General features: G+C 31.8%; 2 non-coding genes across 2 annotated transcripts; one reads left to right on the top strand and one right to left on the bottom strand.

The window, feature by feature from the left end:
* Nucleotides 1-212: 212 nt before the first annotated feature.
* On the top strand, nucleotides 213-286 carry TRNAV-AAC. Its single transcript has one exon. It is a non-coding gene; the product is annotated as a tRNA-Val (tRNA).
* A 43-nt stretch (nucleotides 287-329) lies between these two features.
* TRNAC-GCA lies at nucleotides 330-401 on the bottom strand. Its single transcript has one exon. It is a non-coding gene; the product is annotated as a tRNA-Cys (tRNA).
* Nucleotides 402-11,592: the final 11,191 nt, after the last annotated feature.

Below are 11,592 nucleotides of genomic sequence, written 5' to 3'. Positions count from 1 at the left end.
AAAGGTTTATATAATGATGAGTACTAAAATCATGTTTTTTCCCTCAAATTCTCCGGGAAAGATCTTGCAATGGGGCATCAAAATCTTCCCATAAGGTCTTAGGAATTGTGTATCAAAATATCTTGGAAGTCATATTAGACTTCGACTTTAACGTTTTGAAGCACAGAAATGCGTTCTTACTATCATTAAAAAATCATAAACCTGTAAATGAAGGTGTCGTGGTGTAGTTGGTTATCACGTCAGTCTAACACACTGAAGGTCTCCGGTTCGAGTCCGGGCGACGCCAAAACTCTTTAACGAAGTGTAACATTAACATTTATTTTTTAAAAAGGGCCCAATCGGATTCGAACCTGTGACATCTTGATCTGCAATCAAATACTCTACCACTGAGCTATGGACCCCTACATAAAACTTAATAATAAATTTATTTTTTTTTTTAGAAATTACAATTGTTTCCTATATTCCTTAAATTTAATTTTCCCTTTTAATATAACTCTCGCTGAATTTTTTACAAATTTTATTTATAGAAATTAAATTAACTCCGATTATACAAAATGATAATAGAGGAAGTATTATAATGTTTTATAGTATCGCTACTAACTTCATTAAGGAAGTAACTAACCTACAACACTTATTGAAAAGCAATTGAGTTATTTACACTTCATTTTATAAAAATTAAAAAAAAACTTTGAAAATAGTATTCTTTTCAAAATCTTGTCTCTAACATATCTTAATATTATCATTACAGCTCACAAGCATGTCAATGTTATCTGTGTGTTTCAACTTTAATTTTTACACTATGAGTTTTGACATTTTTTTTTTTATTTTAGCATTTATGTATTCTTATTGATGAAAAATATTCCAATGGGTTGACCTAACACAAGCCAACGCAACAACACAAATGAGCAAGAAATCCTCATAGAGGTTCAAAACCAGAACAAAAGTTAATGGAAAAAGACTAGTGGTTGTATTCATTTGGGCTTAGAACAATGCACTTGTTAAGGTGAAAGAGAGATCTAATCCTAGATTACGATCATGTCCAAAAAATGAATTACTTATAACACGTGGTAACATTATTAGTATAAATACCTTTTATTTAATTTGAGGAGGAGCCAACTTGACAATGACTTATAGTTTAAATAATTTTTTTAAAGAATTGACTTCGTATTGTAATTTTATTTTTAGAATGACATATGTCGTTTTTGACAACCGACGTCGTATCATTTATTTATAATGTCAGAGAGAACAACGTCACAAAATAACGGATATTATATGTCAAAAATAACTAACGTTAAAGGTGTTTTTTTGTAGTAGTGGTAACACCCTTGATCTCCATTTACTCACCATTATTGTTTCTTTGTTTTCCCTAACATGTTTTTCAATCTTGTTGAGTTATAGTCGAACTGGTGGATTGGCAAAGATGTTACTTCAAGACTTGAAGGATTCTTGCTTTGTCAATCAAGATTTGAAGATTCTTAAGACAATCAAATGCCAAGTTATCTCCAAAAGCACAACTTGTCTTAACGGAGTGCAAGTCTAGTTATGGGAATCTGGTTGGCCCGATCTTCTCTTCACATTCTAATTAAAAAATAATAATTTGGATTTTAATAAGTCCTCGGCCACACCGGGTTATAAGGTGTGACGCTCGATCTCATGATCACTGCATGCCATCTGAACACAAGGTGCTTGGCAGACTTAACTCATTATTTACAATTGGAAAAATTATCAAATACACAATAGGAGAAGTCAATTAGGCCTATGAACTTTTAAAAGTTGCAATTAAACTTATCAACTTGCGATTTTTGTGCATTCCGACCAAGAACCAGTTAATTCTAGGTAATCGTCGGTAACAAAAATACGTAGTAGCTGACGTGGAATTTTAAAAATAAAATAATAAAAATATTAATATTAAATTTAAATTTATAAAAAAAAAAAAAAAAATGGCAGTCGTGGCCGCTACCATCTTCTTCTCCCCTCCTTCGTCTCCAAATCAAAGGAGGAAAGACAAAAGGAAACAATTTTATTAAATTTTTTTAAAACAATTTTATTAATTTTTTTAAAAACAATTTTAGTAATTTTTTTGGTTAAAAAAAAAAGAGGAGGTTGAAGGGGGAGGAAAAAAGAAGATGGTTGTCATCAATATATGATTGTTTTTTCTTTTTAATTTAATATTATTATTTTACTTTTAAAATGTCACGTCATCTGCTACATAGGATGTTACCAGCAATTACTTGTAATTAATCAGGAAAATGCTTCTTAGTTTTTACCTCTCCTGAATTTTCCATTATAAATTTTCCTCCTTATGTAGCTTTCACTCATTGGGTATCATGAATAGTCTAACTCACCACTAATTTTTTTAAAAGAAAAAAATAGTAATCAATTAACTAATGACACATCATGAGGGATAGATTGGTTGAAAAAATGGGAAGTGTATCTAAAATTACTCATTAATTTATTGGATCTTATAAATTCATATTACAACTTTTAAAAGTTGAAGGGTCAAATTAACTTCTTGTATAAAATTTAGGGATGTATTTGAGCCTTCTCCCTTTACAATTTAATTATGTTAGGATTAGTACTTTACAATTCAATTTTTCCTTATGGACATGCATCTATCAACGAGCTAATCATATCGATAATTTTTGGGATGAATATTTAGTTCAAATGTATTGAATTTTGTATGAGGCTCACCAAGTCATATCGATAATTTTTGGGATGATGATATGATTTGTGTTTAAAGCATGAGCGGCTGGCTTGCGTTTGACAACAACTTCTACCAATGCCTCTCAAAGTGCAATAGTGATAAAGATCAGATGCAGCCGTTAATAAATAATATTCTCTTGAACCGTGTTATAGCAGTTGAGAAAGAAATTTGCTATACAAATTGTTTAGAAGATGGTTTTGGATGATTGTGAAGGGACTCAAAGCTCCAAAACATCATTAATATGTCCTTGTCATGACATTGAAGCTACCGAAAGACGAATTATGTGAAATCCATATGGTTACATCATTAATCAAGATCTAAAAATACTTAAAGCAATAGATTGATTCATTTAGTGGATCTACACGCGAAATATTTTGTATGAAAATGTTGTTCTTGAAATCCCCTACACTAGAGATAGAGACTTGTTATTCAAAAATATAATTTTAATTAGAACATGAAAGCTAACACGGCGGGTAAAATTCATTGACAATTGTTGTGCTTCCCTTATGCATCTCCGAAACCTCATATTCTCTTTGTGGACTAGAACTCTAGGTGTAGAGTGGTGTGATACCCAAACTATTAGGGTATATAAAGTATGTCAACATTACTATTATGAGGTTGCTTTTCCTATGTGCAAGTCTTTCACTACTTTGATTTATGAGTAACCTGATGTTTTTTTTTTTTTTTGAAAAACAAAAATCACACATTATGAAATGTAGTACAGCTATTTATAGTGTAAAGAAACAACAACCAAATGCTAAACTTTAGGCTGTAGAGCAACATGTATTAACTCTCCACGCTTCACGCTCCACGAATTGCTGTGCCACCATCCACGTAGTAATTATTTTCTAACAAACTAATTACATCATGCATAACATATCATCTAATTGGTTTAACTATTATAATAATAATATTATTATAACAGTTATTGATTCTATGGATGATGTGGTTGAGTCGAGATGGATCTGCCTCGTTTTACTTTATGCAAATGGATGAATAGATACAATTCTTTACCTTGCTTGTTAAAGTTCTTGTGATGACTAATTTTGTTTCTTTATATTGCTATTTTTCAAGTGTATGGATGTTTCTATGTTTCCAACTGCAATGAATCTTCAAGTGATGAAGCTGTATAATTTATGTGTCAGTTGTGGTAAGCAGCTCACCGTTGGTATGCAATTGCTTAAAACATGCCCCAACCTATGTGAATTGAAAATTATGGCGGATGAGGTAGACTATATATTTGGCAGTAGTCATGCTTGATTTGTCTTGTTTAGTGTTTTCAAATGTTCTCATAGTTGTGCTTGTGTTTCATTTCTTATTGAGTTATAGTGAGGTCGGAAGGACGACGAAGAAGTACTTTAAGGCTTTTGGAGGATCCAGACGATTGCTTTGTTATTCAGGAGATGAAGATGCTTAACACAATCAAGATTGAATCATTTAATGTCTCTGCACTCGAAATGCTTTAATTTTTATAAGAATGTTGCTCTCAAAATCCCCTGCGCTAGAGAGAGGAGTTGTTGTTGTGAAGAACTGGGATACAAGTTCATCTGATGTGAGAAAAATCCAAAGGAAGTTGAAATGCTTCCCTTGTGCATCTCCAAATGCACAAATTGTCTGCACGGGCAATTATGATGCGTCTATGTGTAAGGACTGGTTGGATACCCATGGTTTTAGCCTTATACGAACTTGGTGAATCTTCACGGGTTCAATTTGGGTGCAACTCTGAAATGTAAGCAATGGTTGTGTTGGAAGTTGAAATGTTTTCTAAGTTGTTCAGCCTAAGGTATTTGTAATCAGCAAGCATGAACTCCAAGAATATAATGTTCCTCTATTTGCTTTTGTTAATAACTTACTTCAATTATGCTGTTTTTTTTTTTGTCTAAATTAGATCATCTAACAATGTTAAGGCGTTTGATAGTAAAAAAAGTTCATGCCTTAGATAGTCCAATTACTAGTCACTAAATCATTTTCATATGAAAGAGGCCCTCCAGCATAAGATCATCAACATAAAATTCCACTACACTTAGTAGAATCAAAATCAACATATTCAAAACAAAATGAAATGACATTTGACAATATGCAATGATTAATAGATCAACACATAGTCAATAAAGATGAAGCCTCTTTAATGTAAGGCGGAAGCATGTAATAAAAATAAAGGCGCATTTCAGTAGCTTCTTTTTGCATGACTAAACGTTACAAGTTATCAGTGTCATACAATGGACTACTATCCTCCATAACCGAGCATACCTCATCATCATCAAGAAAGTCAAATAGGTCCATAGGTCCATTGTGCTACATGACAATTTTGTTGATTACATAAATCCTAGAAAATGGCTACACATAACCATCATAGTCATAATCGTAAGTGTAATCAAAGAAGAAATATTGTCAAGAGTCTCTACCCGAAGTTCACTGATTCTATCTCTCTCTATCATAATCAAGATAACTTTAACATATGTGAATTAAAAAGCAAAAAAAAAAAACAAACAAACAAACATATTCCTTAAACGGGTGGACATGGAAATTGAAAGTAAAGTAGAAATAAGAACAATATATAATTCAAAATCCAGATTCAAATTATATTGCTTAAACACTAAATTTCTGAAATATGAATTCAAAATGAATAAATGAGTAGCAAGTTAGCATTCATATTGTAAAAAACCCTTTCGTTCAATCCAAATATGCAAAACTCTAAACATTTTGCACTATAAAATGACAATATTTATGTTATTTTAGTACATTTTTTAAAATACTATTGACTCTATTACAAGGTAATATATGTTCTATACTTTGTTTATCTATTGCAGGTTAAAGAGTCATTACCCTATTATCGAGATTCGATCCTATGACATTTTCTCAAAGAGAGTCACAAGGTGACAATATTTATGTTATTTTAGTACATTAGAAAACTAAAATAAATAAATAAATAAAAAGAATCACTGTACAAAAATCTAAATCTTAGTAGTAAGCTAATGAAATGATAGCAAATTGGTAAACTTCTTTTAAAGATATATAAATTTTAATTATCTGTTAGAAAATGATAGGTATGCAATATTGTTATTTCAAAATCTTATTATGTAGAAGGTGCTTCTAAGATGATCAAAATCCTAAGGAGTTGTTGTGCTTTTCTCGTGCATCTTCGAAAACACAAATTGTTTGCATAGGCAAAGACTATGCTTAAGGACGGGTTGGTTTAACCATGACTTTAGCCTTTAAGGAATTTACTATGGTGAAACTCCATACACTACACCAAATATGGCATTTAGCGGCGGTTATAAACCGCTACGCTTATGTTTCCCTCAGCAGTTATTCAATTGTGACTTAATAGTGTGTCACAAAGGATTTAGCGACTGTTTTTAAAGACCGCAAAATTTAAGAGGAAACTTATTTCGCAGCAGCTTTGACTGTATTTAGCCATGGTTCGTGAACCACCACTAATATTTACTTAAATATTTATAGTAAGTCTTGCTAGTAAAAAAAATACTTTCAGATTTTAGTGTTATTAGTAGCCGTTTGATAATTGTTGCTAAAATATATTTTCATTTTTTCTTACTATTTTCTTACCTAAGAATTGTTGTCCATAATTGCTACTAAAATTTGTATAGTATTTTTTGTTATATATTTTTGTAATTGCCATTAAATTACTTTTTGTCGTAAATCTTGCAAACAAAAATAAATACACCTTTAATTTAAAAGAAAATCAAATGTAACTTATATTGCTAAATACTAATTATATTTAACAATATTCAAGGAATTTTACATATTAAAAAAAATCAATTCTACATATTAAAAGAAAATCAATTGTAACTAATATTTGTCAAATAATAATATTTAACAATATTAAGCAATACATATTAATTAAATTTCATTTATAACTAAAAAGTATGTGTTATATGAAAAATATAGCGCAACATTGTAGTTCATTCAATGTGACTGTATCATGCTGAAGATTTCCCATTTTCTTTACAATGAAAATTATTTCTTTCTACTCCCTGATAAAGAATGTGTGTGTGTATATATATATTTGTAAAATTAAAAAAAAAAAAAAAATAGGGCAGTACTAATCGGAACACAATCATTGGGCACCGTATTTTTTCACTCTCCATTTTTGTCATACAAGTATGCAACAATAATAAGGAAGGAGGAACTCCATATCATCCCTCTTCTCATTATTCTCCACCTACAAATCCACACCATATATGCTACTTCAAAAAAGAAAGAGTCAGGAAAGAGCATATATTTCGATAAAGAACGTGCCATTCTTTTCAGTTTTCACCATATATTTCCCTAATTCTTCAAAAAGATTGTAGTTCTACTTCTACTTCTAACCCATAAATCAATGAAAGCTATTACACTTTATTAAAATTTTATTTATTACAGGGTATTTTAGTACTTTTGAAAATTTCTTTTTAAATTATAATATTCTTTAGTGTTGATATTTCATTTGTAAAATAAAAAATTTGATTTTAACATATTTGTGTTGGAAAAATATGGACAATGTATCACAATTGAAGATCAGATGTCATATTTAAGGAAGAAGGTATCAATTACCTATTTTGCAGATGAAATACTAAAATTGAAAAATCATAAACAATAAAGATAGTAAAATTATAAAATACCCATGTACTAAGTAAAATTTGAATAGAGTTTAATAAAAATTTTTTCTAGGAGTTAAAATTGTAACTTTTTGAAGAGATAGATTAGTATATTGCAAGTTGCAACAGTAAAAAGTTAAGAACTAAAATAACTAACAATGAAGAATTGAGGAATGAAAAATACATTATCAAAAAAGTTATCAGAAGTGTTAAATGACACAAAAAATAATTTAGGATTAAATTTGAAATTATCACTGGGTAGCTCAAGTGGCAAGTGAGCTCTCTTTGTGAGAAAGAATTTTGAGAGAACCCGGGTTCGATTCCCACAAGTGACGATTCCCCCTGGGCCACCCGTGCCCCTCGACATCGGTGACGGATGCATCCTGTTTGGTCGCTTCCTTACTTTATGCTCGACATCGGTGACGGATGCATCCTGTTTGGTCGCTTCCTTACTTTATGCTCGACATCGGTGACGGATGCATCTTGTTTGGTCGCTTCCTTACTTTATGCTCGACATCGGTGACGGATGCATCCTGTTTGGTTGCAGCATGGGCGGCTTGCGTTTGATCAGAAATTCTGGGAAAGTGTCCAAAAGCGCCAAGATAATGAAGAAAGAACCTGCGTGAACATGATCAATAATATCCTCTTTGTCCGTGCTGGGACGGTTAAGAAATTTACTCTACATATTTCATTTGCTGATCCTATGCCGCAGCAGTCTGATTTTGATAGATGGTGTTGTTTTCTGTCAAGGAATGGTGTGGAACAACTCTGATCCTATGCCGCAACAGTCTGATTTTGATAGATGGTGTCGTTTTCTGTCAAGGAATGGTGTGGAGCAACTGAACATATCTTTATATAATTATCAGCTGCCATTTTGTTTACTCTCTTGCAGGACAATTAAGCAACTGATAGTCCAAGCTCTCTTTATTGATTTGCTGTAAATGCTTGTGATATATTTTTCAATGTCACTTCATTAGCGTTCTTGCATGTTAAATTTAAGCACAGTGTTAATGGAATTGCCCCTATTATTAGTATTCCTAAGCTTGAGAAGCTGTCTTTCAAGTATTGTGAAGGAATCTATAAGTTTGAGATCAGCCTTCCAATTTCCAAAGCTTGAAATCTTGTCTGTTATTTGTTCTATTAAAGATCTGGTTGAGTCGAGATGGTTGGCATCGCATTTGAAAGTCATTAAGACCCTTTGTTTGTGTAGCTATTCGTTGATGGTGAGAACCTAACTCATTTTAATTGATGGATAGATATAATTCTTTACCTTTTGGCTTGTTAAAGTAATTTTGTTTCTTGATTGCTATTTTTTCAAGCGTATGGATCCATCTATGTTTTCAACTACAATAAATCTGCAAGTGATGAAGCTATATGAATTAAATTTTGGTCGTCAGAAGCAGCTTGTCCTTGCTATCCAATTGCTTAAAAAATGTCCTAACCTATGAGAACTGCGTATTTTGGCGGAGGAAGTTGAGTATATATTTGGCAATCTATCATGTGTCGTGTGATTCTTCTTGCTTTGCTTTTTCAAATGTCCTCACAGTTGTGCTTGTCTTTCATTTCTTGTTATGTTATAGTTAGCCTCAGAGGATGACAAAGAAGCTGCTTCAAAGCTTTTGGAGGATCGAGATAGTATTTAGGAGAGTCATTTCCATTTTTGGTTCTATTGTTATTGGGGCATTGCCAATTTTAGTCCACTTCATTAATTTTTGCCACATTGCGGCCAATCTTATTTAGTCATTGTCACTTTTAGTCCACCATTAAAATTTTCGTCAAATGGCCGTCCAAAACAGGGGTGTTTTTGGTTTATTCATGCTTTGGTCATCTCCTTGACCCTTTGTAGTGGTTTTCCTTAATAAAATCAGACTCATGAGGCAACCTACAAACATGTTCATAACAATATGTCAATATCATAGGAATGATTTTTTGCTACAATGGGCTATTTGATTATAAGAATTATTTTGAATGTTTCATCAAACTCATGAGGCAACCTACAATTTGTTGTTTGTTTTGTTCGGCTTGGAACGTTCCTAAATGCTCATTCCGAATCGTCGAGCTTGACTCATTCTGAATCGTCGAGTCTTTACTTTTGAATTATTTGTTGGAACCTTCCATCCGGCTCATTCCGAATCGTCGAGTCTTTATAGGCCATTATACCAATAATGGCCTGTGCCACAAGGTATAACGGTGGTGGTAGGTTGCCAATGAGTCATGGGTTAAAGAATGATTTGACATCTTGAAAGTATTGTGTTATGAAATAATGTTGATGCCCATGTAGCTAAAGCTAAAGTTTCTATTTTGGAGAACCTGTGTATAGTATGATGGAATTATATTACGATTTTCACCTATTAATTACTCTAAAGCTTATTGTATTTTATTAAGGCTACTTGATCCGGGGTTCATAACAATATCATAGGAAAATCAGATATTGCATCCCCTAGAATAGCAGAAGAAGAAAGAGATTAAAATGCATAATCACTTCACATAATTTCTTAATTATTTTAACTTAAACTACACAACAATAGTGAAAATTCAATTAACCTACATTAGCTCCTAATCAAGACAAGAACACATTCATAAGACTTACAGAAGCCGGAAACATATATTGTTTTCCCATGATTCCAATTATGAAATGAAGCTCATTCAGGTTAATTGCTCAATTTGACTAATATTGTCTTTAGAAGATCGAACAGCTTCCAAAAAAGTTATAAAATCATTCTGCAAACCTACCCAAACACAGTGAAAAAAAAAAAAACTTATTGAAATTCACCCGAGTAGAATTTTAGTAGAGGTCGATGTTCTGGTATTCAATTTTTTTTTCTCGATAAAGAACATAACATTCTTTTCAATTTTCAGCATATATTTCACCAACTATTCAAAAAAATTGTAGTTTTAATCCTTAAAGCAATAAAAACTACTGAACTTTATTAAAATATTATTTATTACATAGTATTTTAGTACTTTTAAATATTTCTTTTTAAATTATAATATTCTTTAGTATTGATATTTCATTTATTGTAAAATAAAAAAAAAATTAATTTTAACATGTTTGTGTAGGAAAAATATGGATAATGCACCACAATTGAAGATGGCATATATATATATTTAAAGAAGAAGGTATCAATTATCTATTTTGCTGATGAAATACTAAAATTAAAAAGTCATAAACAATAAAGATAATAAAATTATAAAATATCCATGTACTAAGTAAAATTTAAATAGAGTTCAATAATTTTATTCCTTTAGTAGTTAAAATCGTAACTTTTTTGAAGAGTTAGATTAATATATTGCAATGGTAAAAGTTAAGAACTAGACAAAAACTTGTGTGAGACCGTCTCACCAGTATCAATCCGTGAGATGGGTCGGATTTTTTATTAATGAGGTCAAAGATCTAACCTATTAATTAAAGATCCGACCCGTCTCACGGATGGAGACCCGTGAGACGGTCTCACACAAGTTTTACCCAAATAACTAGGCAAAAACTTGTGTGAGACCGTCTCACCGGTCTCAATCCGTGAGACAAGTCGGATTTTTGATTAATGAGGTCAACGATCCAACTCATTAATTAAAGATCCAACCCGTCTCACGGATGGAGACCCGTGAGACGGTCTCACACAAGTGTTACCCAAATAACTAGGCAAAAACTTGTGTGAGACCGTCTCATCGGTCTCAATTCGTGAGACGGATCGGATTTTTTTATTAATGAGGTCAAAGATCTAACCCATTAATTAAAGATCCGACCCGTCTCATAGATGGAGACCCGTGAGACGGTCTCACACAAGTGTTACCAAAATAATTAGGCAAAAACTTGTGTGAGACCGTCTCACCATGAGACGGGTCGGGTCAAGATGCAAATATAACACTTATATGCACAAATGACATTCTTATATGCTCAAATGTAATACTAATCAGAAATAAAATTTTTGTTACTTATAAGGGTAAATGTAATACTTTTAAGGGAAAATACAATACTTTTATATTTCAATTTAAAAGTATTACATTTTTCCTTAAAAGTATTATATTTGCCCTTATAAGTTAGGGACACTTGTCAACATTACTTATTATGAAAAATGTATTACTTTTTTTCTCTTATAAGTAGCAAAAATTCTATTCTTGATTAGTGTTATATTTGAGCATATAAGTATGATATTTGCACATATAAGTATGACATTTGCATGATGCTTTGACCCGACCCGACCCGTCTCACGGATAAGGATTCGTGAGACGGTCTCACACAAGTGTGACCCAAATAACTAACAATGAACAATTGATGGATGGGAAAAGTAC

This window comes from Ipomoea triloba, chromosome 7 (genome assembly GCF_003576645.1).
Source record: "Ipomoea triloba cultivar NCNSP0323 chromosome 7, ASM357664v1".
In the NCBI taxonomy this organism is placed as follows: Eukaryota; Viridiplantae; Streptophyta; class Magnoliopsida; order Solanales; family Convolvulaceae; genus Ipomoea; species Ipomoea triloba.
Note: the sequence above shows the minus strand (reverse complement) of the source record. Positions and strands in the feature narration are given on the sequence as shown.